This window comes from Adiantum capillus-veneris, chromosome 20, assembly GCF_014529385.1.
Source record: "Adiantum capillus-veneris isolate H3 chromosome 20, ASM1452938v2, whole genome shotgun sequence".
NCBI classification, from domain to species: Eukaryota; Viridiplantae; Streptophyta; class Polypodiopsida; order Polypodiales; family Pteridaceae; genus Adiantum; species Adiantum capillus-veneris.
Window position 1 is genome coordinate 63,479,067 of NC_140950.1, and position 15,858 is coordinate 63,494,924.

Consider the following 15,858-nt stretch of genomic DNA (forward strand, 5'->3'; position numbering starts at 1 on the left):
CGCAACTGCCAATGCGCTCTGACTGTCAGTGTAGATAGTGTTGGTAGTTTCTTGTCCAACACCCAAATCAGCCATAAGGTGTCTGAGCCATACACACTCAACCGTAGATGTGAAGACTGCCCTGTACTCCGCCTCACAACTCGAGGTGGCCACAGTAGGTTTCTTCTTGCTCAACCATGATATACATGAACTTCCAAGCATGAAACAAAAACCACTTGTGGACACTCGCGTGTCAAAACAACCAGCCCAATCTGAGTCCGAAAAAGCATGTAAGTCTGGCAGCAATGATCCCCCCTTGGGATAAAACAAGCCAAGATGTAAAGTGCCACTAAGGTAGTGGAAAATCTTCTTGACAGCCTGCCAATGCTTAGACGTTGGGCTATGCATAAATCTGCTGACCTGTGAGACTGCAAACTGAATATTCGGCCTCGTGTTGCATGCATAAATGAGGCAGCCAATATCAGTTTGGTAAAGAGTGACATCATCACGATCTCCAGCATCATGTACACTCAACTTCAAACCTGTTTCCATGGGAGTGGCAATAGGTTTGCAATCCTCAAGTCCAAACTTACATAGCAATGTCTCTATGTAGCTTTTTTGACACAAGGCAATACCACCATCACACTTCTTAAACTATATGCCCAAGTAATGATGCAAGAGCAGCAAATCTTTCATCTTGAAAGTAGAATTTGAATCAGCCTTAAATTCAGCAATATGTGCCTCATTGGGACCAGTGATCATCAAATCATCCACATAAAGAACAACAATGACAAGTACATCGCCTCATGCTTGACATACAATGTGGACTCTGTTGGATTGTTACGAAAGCCTCGTTTGACCAAATGAGTGTCAGCCTTCTCATACCAAGTAGGAGGAGATTGCTTCAACCCATACAAAGCTTTGTTACATGTTCACACCTTATCCTCTTGTCCTTTCTTGACAAAACCACGAGGCAGCGTTACATAAACTTCCTCAAATATGTCACCATTCAAGAAAGCAGTAACAATGTTTGATTGATGTACATCCCAACCAAAATGAGCTGCCAATGCACATAGAAAACGCACAGTAGTCATACTACAAGTGGGAGTAAAAGTCTCTTCATAATCTATGCCTTTTTGCTATGCATAACCCTTTGCAACAAGTCAAGACTTATGGTGATCAATCTCACCACCGACTTGCCTTTCAACTTGTAAACCCACTTCGTACCAATGGCCTTTTTTGAATTTTTACTTCATCAAAAGACAAAGGTTCCTCAACATCATGTAAGCTAGACACAGCCAAAGCATAACAATCTGATGCATAAGATGCATGGCCAGAGCCTGAGCGAGTATGACTAGACAAAGGTGCATCCAATTTACTGTCACACAATGTATGCACTAGCCATTTTGGCATACCTCTAGCCTGCTCATTTTCATCCCTTTCCTCATCAAGTACATCATGTACATCTGCATCAATAATAGGCTGATCTGTAACATTTTTTAAAACCCCCATAGATTGTACATTTGCCTCATTGGAATTTACATTCAAACTTCCACCATTGAAAAGAGGCAACAAAGTGTCATACATGTCATGTGAGCTTACATTACTGTCTCTAGTACATCACAGCAATGGTTGAACAGAATCTTCCACAAACACTACATCCCGTGAAACCAAAATACGCTTTGTTTGCGGATGATACAACCTATAACCTTTGCTTTCAGCACTATAACCGACAAAAATACGTTTGACAGCGTTATCGTCTAATTGTTTGCGTTGTGTTTGTGGCACCAAAGCATATACCAAACGGCAAAAAACAAGCAGGTGCTCAATAGAGAATTGGGATCCAATAGCATTTGAGAAGAGACATGGGGTCCAATAGCAATTGAGAGGAGAATTGGGGTCCAATAGGAATTGAGAAAATAATACCCACCATTTCCTATATAAGCACCCCCTCTCCTTTGTAATTTTACACACACACATATTGCTAAGCTACTTGCATACTTACCATGCTCAAGATTATGCTTAAGTAAATCAAGGTTTCCATTAAACCTTGCTCTTGCTCTCTCCCTCTCTTGAAGGCCAAAACCTTGAGGGTTTTGTGAAGAAGCTCCTCTCTCCTTCCTCTTCATTCTAAATCCCTTTCCTTCCTCCTTAAGCCTCACATCTCTCCAAGAAGGATTTCAACCCCACTGGGCCCTCTTGTTTAGAGGAGGTAATCTTCATTTCTAGTAGGGTTAATCAATCCATGTGTTTTAATACGAAGAAGGTTTATGTGCATCATTTTAAGTTTAAGCTTTAATGGTAACCTTGGAATTAGGGTTAAGTATTAATCGTAGTTATGCATCATTAAGTTAAGCTTCAAAGGTAGATTTTCACTTGTAAGCTAAGCTTTAATGGTAACATGCACTTAGATGTAAGCTTTAGTGACTACCTTGTATTTTTAGGTTTAAGCTTTAATTAAAACCTCACAATTAGGGTTAAGTGATAAGAGTATCTATGCATCATTAAGTTAAGCCTAAAAGGTAGATTTGCACTCATAAGCTAAGCTTTATTGATAACTTTGCACTTAGATATAAGCTTTACCTTGCATTTTTAGGTTTAAGTTTTAATGGAAACCTCGCAATTAGGGTCAAGTGATAAGAGTATCTATGTATCATTAAGTTAAGCTTAAAAGGTAGATTTGCACTCGGAAGCTAAGCTTTAATGGTAACTTTGCACTTAGGCATAAGCTTTAGTGACTACCTTGTATTTTAGGTTTAAGCTTTAATGGAAACCTCGCAATTAGGGTCAAGTGATAAGAGTATCTATGCATCATAAAGTTAAGCTTCAAAGGTAGATTTGCTCTTGTAAGCTAAGCTTTAATGGTAACTTTGCACTTAGGTGTAAGCTTTAGTGACTACCTTGTATTTTAGGTTTAATCTTTAATGACAACCTCACAATTAGGATCAAGTGATAAGAGTATCTATGCATCATACAGTTAAGCTTCAAAGGTAGATTTTCTTGTGTAAGCTAAGCTTTAATGGTAACTTTGCACTTAGGTGTAAGCTTTAGTGACTACTTTGTATTTTAAGTTTAAGCTTTAATGGAAACCTCACAATTAGGGTTAAGTGCTAAGAGTATCTATGCATCATTAAGTTAAGTTTCAAAGGTAGATTTTCACTCTTAAGCTAAGCATTAATGGTAACTTTGCACTTGGGTGTAAGCTTTAGTGACTACCTTGTATTTTAGGTTTAAGCTTTTATGGAAACCTCACAGTTAAGGTTAAGTGCTAAGAGTATCTATGCATCATTAATTTAAGTTTCAAAGGTAAATTTCCACTCTTAAGCTAAGCATTAATGGTAACTTTGCACTTAGGTGTAAGCTTTAGTGACTACCTTGTATTTTAGGTTTAACCTTTAATGGAAAGCTCGAAAACTCATAAATTATAGGATGACTTTCTAGCTTCTTAAATGGAAAGCTAAGCACCGTAAGAAAAGAGTAGTTGTCTAAGCTCGATAGAAGTAATTCAATTTTTGGTATTGAAGAGTATTTCTAAAAGTTGTCAATTTCAAGTTTGTTTGCAAATACGGGATGGGGGAGATAGGGGATAACTTCGCGGAATTGACCTCCGTGTTGTTTTGAACCAAAAACTCTACAAGCTTCCATGGAGATGTCCCATGGATGGCAAATGATTGCAAAAACCTGGGAATCACACAAAACGGGGATTGAACTTAAAAAGTTGGCATTTTCGAAGAGACATTAACCATCAAATGCCTATGGCAAAAACTCGCTTGTATTTTCTAAATAAACTTGGCTGGTAGAGAATTAATGAAAGTAGGAATTAAGGTTGATGAATAAATGAACCTGAAAATTACCAATTAGGAGTTAAAAAGGAATCTCAAGAGGTGATAGGGATAGCCCATTGCAAAACATAGATTTAACTAGGAGTTTTGAAGATTGTCTGGAAATGACCGAAAACCAAGATGGATCTTCTTGGGGTCAATTTGGTTGAAAGGCCGGCTCATTGAGAGGATTCTCTTGGGAAACTTGACGGAGATGGACCCTTTTTGGCTAGGGTAGTGTAACCGGCAAGTTGTTATACCTAGGTCATTCATGCCCGAGGGATAAGGGATGAATGGGTTTGTTTTATTTTTGCCCGATCAAGTGAAGTACCCATGGTATCTTATTGAAAATTTGCCATAATCCGGGTATGGCCTGATACCAATAGTTGGATGAGAAGGTCATACTCAGGGAGGATGATGTGAATTTAATTAAAGAAATTTGTTCGACTTGGTTGCTTAAAAAGGAATTGGAGAGGCTAGGAATATAGGAGCTATCCTGTGCATCTGTCACCAGATAGTGCTATACCTCTCAAAATAAAATTCATAGGAAGGAATGATTAAATTACTTGATGAGCCTTTCCCAAACACCTAATTTTGGGAAATATTGTGAAGGTGTTGCTACCATTTTGATGGCTAGTAACCAATTATCTTGTCTTGAATGGGGAGGCAATATGAATTGGTTGAAACTAAATGTGTTGCATGATTAGTTAGGAAACTAGTTACAAGATAATTATAGCAGATCAAGGAAAGGAAATGAATTAAAAGTTTCTAAATAAAGATCTGGTAGGAACAACCAGATGAATTTTCCTGAACGAGGGTATGCAGCAGATTGCATGCTTCTTGTTGTTTGATGATGTCTGATAGATTGCTGTCTTCCTGATTTTGTAGTAGTTAAGTACTACCTCGGGAAGGGATTTTCATGAAATGGTTTGGTGGATGGGCGGATCCGGAGGGTCAGATGGCCGGATGTTGATTTAAAAATTTTATGTTAAATGATAGGATTACGGGGGATAAAAATGGATAATCGGGGACGAGCGAGACCAGGTAGGATTGCAAGATCCCTCTTCTTAGGGGAAATTGATAAGTGCCATGCCTGCTTGTCAGGAAAAAGGGGTTATCATCATGAACCAAGGGAGAACAAGAAAGCAAGCGCAGATCCTCAAGTTAAAGATCAAGAGAATCAGTAAGGACCACGATTTTGGGTACGGAAAGCTGTCAAGGATAGATTGAGCATGAGAAGCACATAGAATAATTGAATGAAGGGATGTACCCCCTTGAGTTGGCATTCGAGATAGACCGGAGTCCTATCTAAGTGTCGGTCCCAAGTGGGATGGATACTTGCAGATAGATCTACGTCATTCCTTGGAACGGTCTGGAGGACTGAGGGAGGTGAGTAGGGTCGAGTCTGGGTATGGCCCTCACAAGTGGTATCAGAGCCTAATTCTTAATCTTGGACCTTGGAATTTAGAATTTTGGATTTAAGATTAATGCATGAGAGAAAAAGAACTTACTCTAGCACCCAAATTTCAATTATATTACAGAACAAAATCTTGATGTTCTAATAAATTATTCAAAAAAAATAAAAAATTTAAAGATGACATGGGATTTGCCAGAAGAAATTCAGCGGATTATGTACGAGAGGATGGAAAATACGACGCTAGAGCGAAGGCTCGCTATGCTAGAACATTTTAGGAAGCACATAAATGAGAGATTTATGAAGGTTGGAGTTTATCATGATTGGAAGATTACATGGAATGGCAAGGATGGAATTTTTGTTACATCAATACTATCAAAAATTGAGTACTTATCCACTGAATTGAAGAAGTCTTGTTCAGCGCAAGAGTCGCAGATTTTCCAAGTTTTCTATTGTTAGGATTTCATGAGAATTCAAGATTACTATAAATCTTACCAAGATTATCTTGAGACAGAAGGATTTTTTGATCAAGTGAAGAATTGGATTGCCAAATTGCAATTCATAAGAAAGAATCTTAAGAGTGCGAGTGATGACCAAGTTTTTTATTTCCGTTTTAAGTCCGACCAAAAGAAATCCCTTAAAGATGGGAAAGTGCCAGAGATAAGCTCACAAATTCTGCGGATCATTCAAAGACTTGAGAAGAATAAGAAAGCAAACTTATGAGTTAGCCAAGAACTTCAAAGTTGGAATCTTTACTCAAGACTATCATAGACAGAAGACCCTTTGTTGAAAGCACTAAATAGAGATGTCTTTAAGAATTTATTTAAAGAGGAGAGACTGACATTTCAAGACAAGGAAGTACGAACAATACTCAAATTTCTCAAAAAAGGGTTATTTCTTCAATTAAAGCCAAGAAAAGGATTACAAGGGAGGCAGGAAGTAATTACAGAGAGAGGCAAGAAAGTTTACAACTCATGAAGATCCCCTAATATATGGTCACATAACCAAGTATCACAAGCGCCTCACATGTTAGGATGCTCACCCTTTGGACTGGTTCTACGAGAAATAGCTTGAGCAATTTCTCGGGTGTGAGGTGAGAAAAGAAAAGGACCTCTAAGAGGAAGACTCCAGATGGTATCGAGGCAAATATTGGAATGGGGGATAAACTACACAAGCAAGAACAACCTTGCGGAGAACCCAGGATGTCGTGTCCTTTTGACGCAGTAGTATCGAGAGCCAATTCCCAGAGCCTCTGTAACCATAGCAAGTCGGGTATTGTTGCGGAAATGGTCTCTACCCCAGAGAGTCACTGTTGTGAGATGTCACCATGTCTTCCATATCATCCGGCCAACACAAGAATTTGGCTGAGGAAAGAGGAGATCTTTGTATTGCTCTAAGAACTGTCTTTTAACTACCTCATCTGCACTCTGCAAGTGAGAGATACATACAGGAACAACCAAGTCTTCTTGCCAAGACGCCATCAGATAAGAAAATGACTATGTTACGACAAAGTGAAGATCGCAAAAATAAGAGGATAACAAGTGCTGATAAAGAAGGGATTACCAGTAGCTTATAAAGAGGAAGTAGCGTATCGAAAAATCCACAAACGTGATGACTTATTCAAGAAAATAGCTTATTAAGAAAGATTTTCCATAACTCCAATATTATATTAGCAGATTTTTTGGGGATAAAGAAGCGTAAGAGAGAAGTCAAGTTGAAAGCATTAACAAGAAGTTAAGTCGCAAGACGTATCTAAGAAGCTTCATCAATTACGTATTTTATTCGAGTTGAGGACAACTCTTTTTCTTTTTTTTTTGGGGAAGGATGTTGCCTTCAATAGACTCAAAGACCTCTTGACCAGCAGTCCTGTCCTCATCAACCCTGACTAATTCACTTTTTAGCTCTTCTTTACCCAAGGAAGTTTAACAAGAACTTCAGGTAGACCCCTATTTTAGACCTCTTCTGCAAGAGATTCAAGCTCAAAACCCGAGGGAACACTTAACTGACTATACATTAGCAGATGGTCTTCTTTAGTGTCTGGAAAGCTTCAACCCCTAGATATTCCTCAAATGAAGTGGAAATGTCTGAGTATGGACTTTATTACAAGTCTTCCAAAGACAACTGCAAACTATGATTCTATTTTTGTCATAGTAGATAAGCTCACTAAGGTGGCTCATCTAATTCCAGTCAATGAGGTAGCCACCGCCATCGACATAGCCCAAGTATTTGTCAAAGAGGTATTAAGATTACATGGAATCCCTCCAAGCATCATCAATGATCGGGATGCCAAATTTACTTCTAAGTTTTGGCAAGCCATGTTTCGATCTTTGGGTACCCAACTGAATCTCAGCTCAGCATATCATCCGGAGACTGATGGTCAAACTGAGCGAGTAAATCAAGTCATTGAAGATATGCTTCGAGCATACTGCAACTAGCAGCCCCAGCAATGGATCAAGTTTCTTCCCCTAGTTGAGTTTGCTTATAACTCTTCTCACCATCACAGCCTCGAAATGTCACCCTTTAAAGCCTTGTATGGTCAAGAATGTTTAGTCCCTCTTCGATTAGCCAACCCAGCTCTTCATGTTCCTGCTGCTAAGTGTACCCTGGAAGAGATGGATCATCAACTTCTAGTCATTAGAGACAACCTGAAGAGAGCTAGTGATAGGCAGAAGAGCTACGCTGATCTTCACCGCTCCTCTAGAAGCTTCAACAAAGACGAACAAGTTTTCCTCAGAGTCAAACCCAAACACAGCTCCTTAAAGCTAGGGAAATTCCATAAGCTTGCATTCAGATATTGTGAACCTTTTGAAATCAAATCAATACCCCCGTTTGGTCCAAACCCTTGATCATATTTTTGGTTTGTTCTTCGGAACAACTTATAATTATTCTTCAAGATATCGATGGAACTTTTGATGTAATTTTATGCGGATATAATCAATCGTCATATCTATGGAATTCAAGCATCTGTAGTCAGTCAATTCTTTTGAGATTCAAATTATCTATGGTGTTTTACAATTCTAAGTGTTATGATATGTGAAATATCTGATTACGAAGTGAAAGATGAGGTAGTAAGCTATAGACAAAAGAGAAAAAAAGGATGGAAGAAATAAATTGGGTACACAAGGGAGTAGAAATTTCAAGATTAATTAAAAGATCAATATGAAATCCTTTAACTGTCAAGAACATGGTATTATTTGGATGATATCAATAGAGAAATGAGCCAACTCTCAAAACGGAAAAAGGTTAAAGTTTAGGTAAGAATGGTAAGTGTATTAAGGCTAGATAGAGAGCGAAGTGAAGAAATGATCTTCACACCTAACAAGAGAAACACAATCCGGTCACACCAAAGGAAAAATACCTAGTTGAGTAAGATCACACTCAGTAATTAAAGTAACCCCGAGTCATGAAGACTTCTTTATGATTAAGACTTTTGAGTCAGCGCTAAAAAAAATAAAATGGAAGAGAAGTGTATTATTCAAGGTCCATACCAGCTTCACTGTCCTTTAATCTAAATACCCTAAAGTTACTGACCATCTTCAATTATAAGTTGACCAAAGATGGAGTCTGTCTACTCTCTAAAGCATGTCTTGAGCTAAGGACAACTCTTTCTTTTTGTTGGGGAGTTTGTAAGGTCCCTCCCTAAACCCTAGAGCCATTCAGAACTTTTTTCAGCCTAGAAAATAATTTAGAAAAAGCAAGACCACCAAAGAAGTCATGCGGACAACGAGACTTTACTCTAGGATGAAAAGACAAGGATATTTTGGATAAAAAATTACGTCATCCCTATATTTTTTCAAAAAGATTAAGATTATTTTTATACTTCTTCGTGAAGATTCGCGTGGGAACTGATCTAGATCGGGAACTGGGAGAAAAAGGGACTAACTTGATTGAAAGATAAAGTTAAGAGATAAGAACTAAGAAGAAAATTGGGGTCCAATAGAAATTAAGAAGAGAATTCGGATCCAATAGCATTTGAGAAGAGAATTGTGGTCCAATAGAAATGAAGAAGAGAATTGGGATCAAATAGCACTTGAGAAGAGAAATGGGGTCCAATAGCAATTGAGAGGAGAATTGGGATCCAATAGGAATTGAGAAAAGAATACCCACCATTTCCTATATAAGCACCCCCTCTCCTTTGTAAATTTACACACACACATATTGTTAAGCTACTTGCGTACTTGCCATGCTCAAGATTATGCTTAAGTAAATCAAGGTTTCCATTAAACCTTGCTCTTGCTCTCTCCCTCTCTTGAAGGCCAAACCCTTGAGGGTTTTGTGAAGAAGCTCCTCTCTCCTTCCTCTTCATCCTAAATCCCTTTCCTTCCTCCTTGAGCCTCACATCTGTCCAAGAAGGACTTCAACCCCACTTCCCTCTTGTTTAGAGTAGGTAATCTTCATTTCTAGTAGGGTTAATTAATCCATGTGTTTTAATACTAAGAAGGTTTATGTGCATCATTTTAGGTTTAAGCTTTAATGGTAACCTTGAAATTAGGGTTGAGTATTAATGGTAGTTATGCATCATTAAGTTAAGCTTCAAAGGTAGATGTGCACTCGAAAGCTAAGCTTTAATGGTAGCTTGCACTTAGATGTAAGCTTTAGTGACTACCTTGCATTTTTAGGTTTAAGCTTTAATGGAAACCTCACAATTAGGGTTAAGTGATAGGAGTATCAATGCATCATTAAGTTAAGCCTAAAAGGTAGATTTGTACTCATAAGCTAAGCTTTAATGGTAACTTTGCACTTAGATGTAAGCTTTAGTGACTACCTTGCATTTTTAGGTTTAAGCTTTAATGGAAACCTCGCAATTAGCGTCAAGTGATAAGAGTATCTATGTATCATTAAGTTAAGCTTAAAAGGTAGATTTTCACTCGTAAGGTAAGCTTTAATGGTAACTTTGCACTTAGACATAACCTTTAGTGACTATTTTGTATTTTAGGTTTAAGCTTTAATGGAAACCTTGCAATTAGGATCAAGTGATAAGAGTATCTATGCATCATAAAGATAAGCTTCAAAGGTAGATTTACTCTTGTAAGCTAAGCTTTAATGGTAACTTTGCACTTAGGTGTAAGCTTTAGTGACTACCTTGTATTTTAGGTTTAAGCTTTAATGAGAACCTCGCAATTAGGGTTAAGTGCTAAGAGTATCTATGCATCATTAATTTAAGTTTCAAAGGTAGATTTGCACTCTTAAGCTAAGCATTAATGGTAACTTTGCACTTGGATGTAAGCTTTAGTGACTACCTTGTATTTTAGGTTTAAGCTTTAATGGAAACCTCGCAGTTAGGGTTAAGTGCTAAGAGTATCTATGCATCATCAAGTTAAGTTTCAAAGGTAGATTTTCACTCTTAAGCTAATCATTAATGGTAACTTTGCACTTAGGTGTAAGCTTTAGTGACTACCTTGTATTTTAGGTTTAAGCTTTAATGGAAAGCTAGAAAACTCATAAATTATAGAATGACTTTCTAGCTTCTTAAATGGAAAGCTAGGCACCGTAAGAAAAGAGTAGTTGTCTAAACTCGATAGAAGTAGTTCAATTTTTGGTATTGAAGAGTATTTCTAAAAGTTGTCAATTTCAAGTTTGTTTGCAAATACGGGATGGGGGAGATAGGGGATAACTTCGCGGAATTGACCTCCGTGTTGTTTTGAACCGAAAACTCTACAAGCTTCCATGGAGATGTCCCATGGATGGCAAATGATTGCAAAAACCTGGGAATCACACAAAACGGGGATTGAACTTAAAAAGTTGGCATTTTCGAAGAGACATTAACCATCAAATGCCTATGGCAAAAACTCGCTTGTATTTTCTAAATAAACTTGGCTGGTAGAGAATTAATGAAAGTAGGAATTAAGGTTGATGAATAAATGAACCTGAAAATTACCAATTAGGAGTTAAAAAGGAATCTCAAGAGGTGATAGGGATAGGCCATTGCAAAACATAGATTTAACTAGGAGTTTTGAAGATTGTCTGGAAATGACCGAAATCCAAGATGGATCTTCTTGGGGTCAATTTGGTTGAAAGGCCGGCCCATTGAGAGGATTCTCTTGGGAAACTTGACGGAGATTGGCCCTTTTTGGCTAGGGTAGTGTAACCGGCAAGTTGTTATACCTAGGTCATTCATGCCCAAGGGATAAGGGATGAATGGGTTTGTTTTATTTTTGCTCGGTCGGGTGAAGTACCCGCGGTATCTTATTGGAAATCGGCCAGAATCCGGGTATGGCCTAATGCCAATAGTTGGATGAGAAGGTCATACTCAGGGATGATGATGTGAATTTAATTAAGGAAATTTTTTCGACTTGGTTGATTAAAAAGGAACTGGAAAGGTTAGGAATATAGGGGCTATCCTGTGCATCTGTCACCAGATGGTGCTATACCTCTCGAAATAAAATGCTTAGAAAGGAATGATTAAATTACTTGATGAGCCTTTCCCAAACACCTAATTCTGGGAATATTGTGAAGGTGCTGCCGCCATTTTGATTGCTTGTAACCAATTATCTTGGCCTGAATGTGGAGGCAAGATGAATTGGTTAAAACTAAATGTGTTGCATGATTAGTTAGGAAACTAGTTACAAGCTAATTATAGCAGATCAATGAAAGGAAATGAATTAAAAGTTTCTAAATAAAGATATGGTAGGAACAACCAGATGAGTTTCTTGAACGAGGGTATGCAACAGATTGCATGCTGCTTGTTGTTTGATGATGTCTGATAGACTACTGTCTTCTTGATTTTGTAGTAGTTAAGTACTACCTCGGGAAGAAATTTTCATGAAATGGTTTGGTGGGTGGGCGGATCCGGAGGGTCAGATGGCGGGATGTTGATTTAAATTTTTTAATGTTAAACGCTAAGACTACGTGGGATAAAAATGGGTAATCGGGGATGAGCGAGACCAGGTAGGATTGCAAGATCCCTCTTCTTAGAGGAAAGTGATAACTGTCATGGCTGCTTGTCAGGAAAAAGGGGTTATCGCCATGAACCAAGGGAGAACAAGAAATCAAGAGCAGATCCTCAAGTTAAAGATCAAGAGAATCAAGACTAAGGACCACGATTTTGGGTACAGAAAGCTGTCAAGGACAGATTGATCATGAGAAGCGAATAGAATAATTGAATGAAGGGATGTACCCCCTTGGGTTGGCATTCGAGATAGATCGGAGTCCTATCTGAGTGTCGATCCCAAGTGGGAGGGATACCTGCAGATAGATCTACGTCATTCCCTGGAACGGTGTGGAGGACTGAGGAAGATGAGTAGGGTCGAGTCTGGGTATGGCCCTCACAAATGATTTATATGGTCTTCACATAATATTGAGTGCACACATAGATCATGCATATAGATTTCTAAAATATACACAAGTATTCTCTAATAGAATGAGCCATCAAATTTTGGAAAGTAGTAGGTGCATTTATCAACACAAAAGGAACCACACGATATGTAAAAATGCCCCACTTAATAGCTAAGGCTATTTTGTCGTAATCTTTGGGTTTAATTTCCAATTTATTATAACCTGAAAATCCATCCAAAATGCTATATGTGCGCTTTTTTGCTAGTTGTTCTAAGACGTGGTCAGTAGTAGGAAGAGGATAATTGTCATGGATGGTAGCCGTGTTCACTTTTTTGAGATTGACGCACACTCATAACTTGCCATTCTTCTTAGGCACTGTCACAATGGGGGACAACCAATTTGTGTGTTGAATTTTGTAAATAAATTTGTCTTCCTTGAGCTTATCGATGTCCTATTTGATTTTATTGGAGAAATTTTCATTATAAGCATAAGGGCTTCCTTGACTTGGTAGGTGTGTTTTGTTTGACCACAAGTCATTTTCATCGCAAAACTTGGTAGGTGTGGTTTGTTTGACACACACATTAAAGGTGGCCAAATTTTGAGTCCACTCTAAGGGTTCCATTCTTTCTTCAAAAAAAGGTTCAGGTATATCGTTGGAATGTTCAAATGTTTTTTCTCACTTGCACACTATTTTTACCAAAATGTCACAATTTGAAGCTCCGCACATCCACATGTGAGCCTTAGAGTTCAACCATGCAGGTACTTCAGATTTTGTAGCTGTTACCAAATCACGATATTCTACTAGTGTTCTCCATATATCTCTATAGCTATGGTCACCTAAATTGATGTGGGTAGTGGTCTTCATGTGATGCAAGTAGATATAATCATCCACCTTTAATTGGCACATGAGCGGCCTTCCTAGAATATAACGTCATAGTTATTCTCAATACCAAAATCTACTATCACAAATGTATGTTCATATACTTAATCTCACAAGAATTCATCACCAATTGTTCCAAGATCTCAATAAGCTTTGCATTGTAGCCATAAGCTAACTACAATTTCATCCGTGTTTTGTTAAGTGCAGGTTTTTCCCATTTCTCCCAAATCAATTTAATAGCAATGGCAACGCTCGCTCCATTGTTCAGGATAGCAATGATTTCTATTCCTTGGTACTCTATGGAAAATATGGTGTTCCCCTCTTTGCCTTTGCAACAATCACCAACTTTGTTTATTGGAACTGGTTTTGCATTCTTTTTGGGTTGGTTCCAATCCTTAATTTCTTGATTTAGGGTTTCAATTGGGTTTTTGATTCCCATTTTCCCTCAAAATTTTCCAGCATCCTTTGACACTTGTCGTTTGAATTTTAGCAATTTGGCCACCATTATCATACATCTCACCCAGCATGCCTTTGTCAAGGTTGACTTCAGCAATGGGTATTGGTCCCCATTCTTGATTCTTATCTCTAGCCTTCCGAATGATATCACATAGTTACTATGGCCAACTATCTTTGAATTTTGGCACATTAGGAGGTATTTGATACACTGAATTATCCGTTATATTCTCCACCACCTGATCTCTCAAGTCTTTTGGGCTTGTGTTTGCATGTTCTCCCCTTTGAGGGTGCTTCAACTCATTTTTCTCGCCTCGTTTGTTGGGTGGTTCCTATTGGTGTTTTCCTGCAACTAGAGTCTCATGATCCAATTCTTGTTCACTCTCTTCTTTCCCTTCATTGGGTCCTTAAGGTCTACAGATGGTTGAGGTATTATCCTAGCTTGGACAGGCATAGCTGGTGGAGGTTCCATGAGGGCTTGAGCCGTCTCAAATACTTTTTGCACATCTCTAGCCAAAGCTTTTCCCATTCCTCATTAGGATATGTTAGCCATCTATGTTCTATTGTCTAGTGGTTATCTAGTAGTCCATATTCATATGCCTTCAAAATTTCTTTCAATGGAACAAATTTCTTTTCAACTAGCATGGAACCTCTGAAACTAGATTTTGGCCTTGTTTCACTCTGTTTTTGTCCAATCTCAAGTATTTCTTCTAGTATGACACTAGACATGGGTTTTGTTGGTTGTTTTCTTGGTTGTTTTGATTGCTCTCAAGCTTGTGACAACTCAGCTCTAACATCCTTTAATTTTTTATGATACTGTGTTCTACTCTATCTTATGTGGATTTTCTAGCTAGCTTTGCACAAATAGATTTGTGAGAGTCGCTACCCTCTTTCTCGCTTGTTGATTTCTATTTTGTATGCACTCTTGTTACCGCTTTCAATGGTATTTTTTCTCTGAGTGGCCCACTTGAAGATGGTAAGACCTCCATAATGTTCATCATCACTTTTCCTCCTTTGTCTGGGTTTTGAGGGCAATATGGTACAAGTGTTTAATCCCATACTCTCCACAATATCCTCCATCACCCTTCTTCACATTAGGAGTGTTTACAACATTCAATTGGTCCTCACGGTAGTCTCTAGCTAAATGGTCTCCACCGCACGTAAAACAAGATCCCAGAGTTCTCTGTTGTTTAGGTTACTAAGCATATGGTCTTTGGGGATATTCTATTGGTTTAGCCTCACCCTGATTAGCTATGAACATAAGTGTATCCTAACTTAGAGTAAAACCTTCACTCTAAGCTACATTGCCCATCAATGACTCAATGTATTGCTTGAATTGCAAGGAGGTCTCTTGGGCTTTTTCACCATCTTTGTGTTTAAGGGAATGAATTTTAGACACCATATTGTGATTGATTCTTCTCATGGAAAAATCCTCTACAAAATCATATAGCAATGCTTCAATATTCCCATAGTCTTCCTTTTTTAATGGTTGGAACCAAATAATGGCTATGTCTTCTAGGGTTAACCCAAAGCCTTCAAATTGGATGTGGAAATTTGTGATGTATTCAACTCTCAATACCTATTTGAATGATGCTCAATGTAAATGGGGATCACTTGATCCATTGAACTTTTGGAGCCTTGGATCAGTGACATATCTTACCATTCCCAGAGCTCTTGCAAAAGCTTCCTCTTATGGAGATGTTGACATTCTTGATGTAGCTCTCAACACCTCTCTCATAGTCACATCGACTTATCCACTTAGTATGGTGTGACATGGATTACCCTATAATATTTGTATAGCCACCTTTGGTAGGCTCTAGTTTTGATGAGTGACCCCTCTCATTCAAGGATCTAGAACATGTACTAGTACTCTCGATCCTATCCTATGGGTGCTCTCAACATAGGATGGAATTTTAGCGACTTTGTCCATAAAAAAGGTTCTCCCCTATAGGAAAGATTTTCCATATCTACCATATATGCATATCTATACCTCGGGGGTTCACCTTTTAGACATATAAGTTACCACGTGAGTTCAA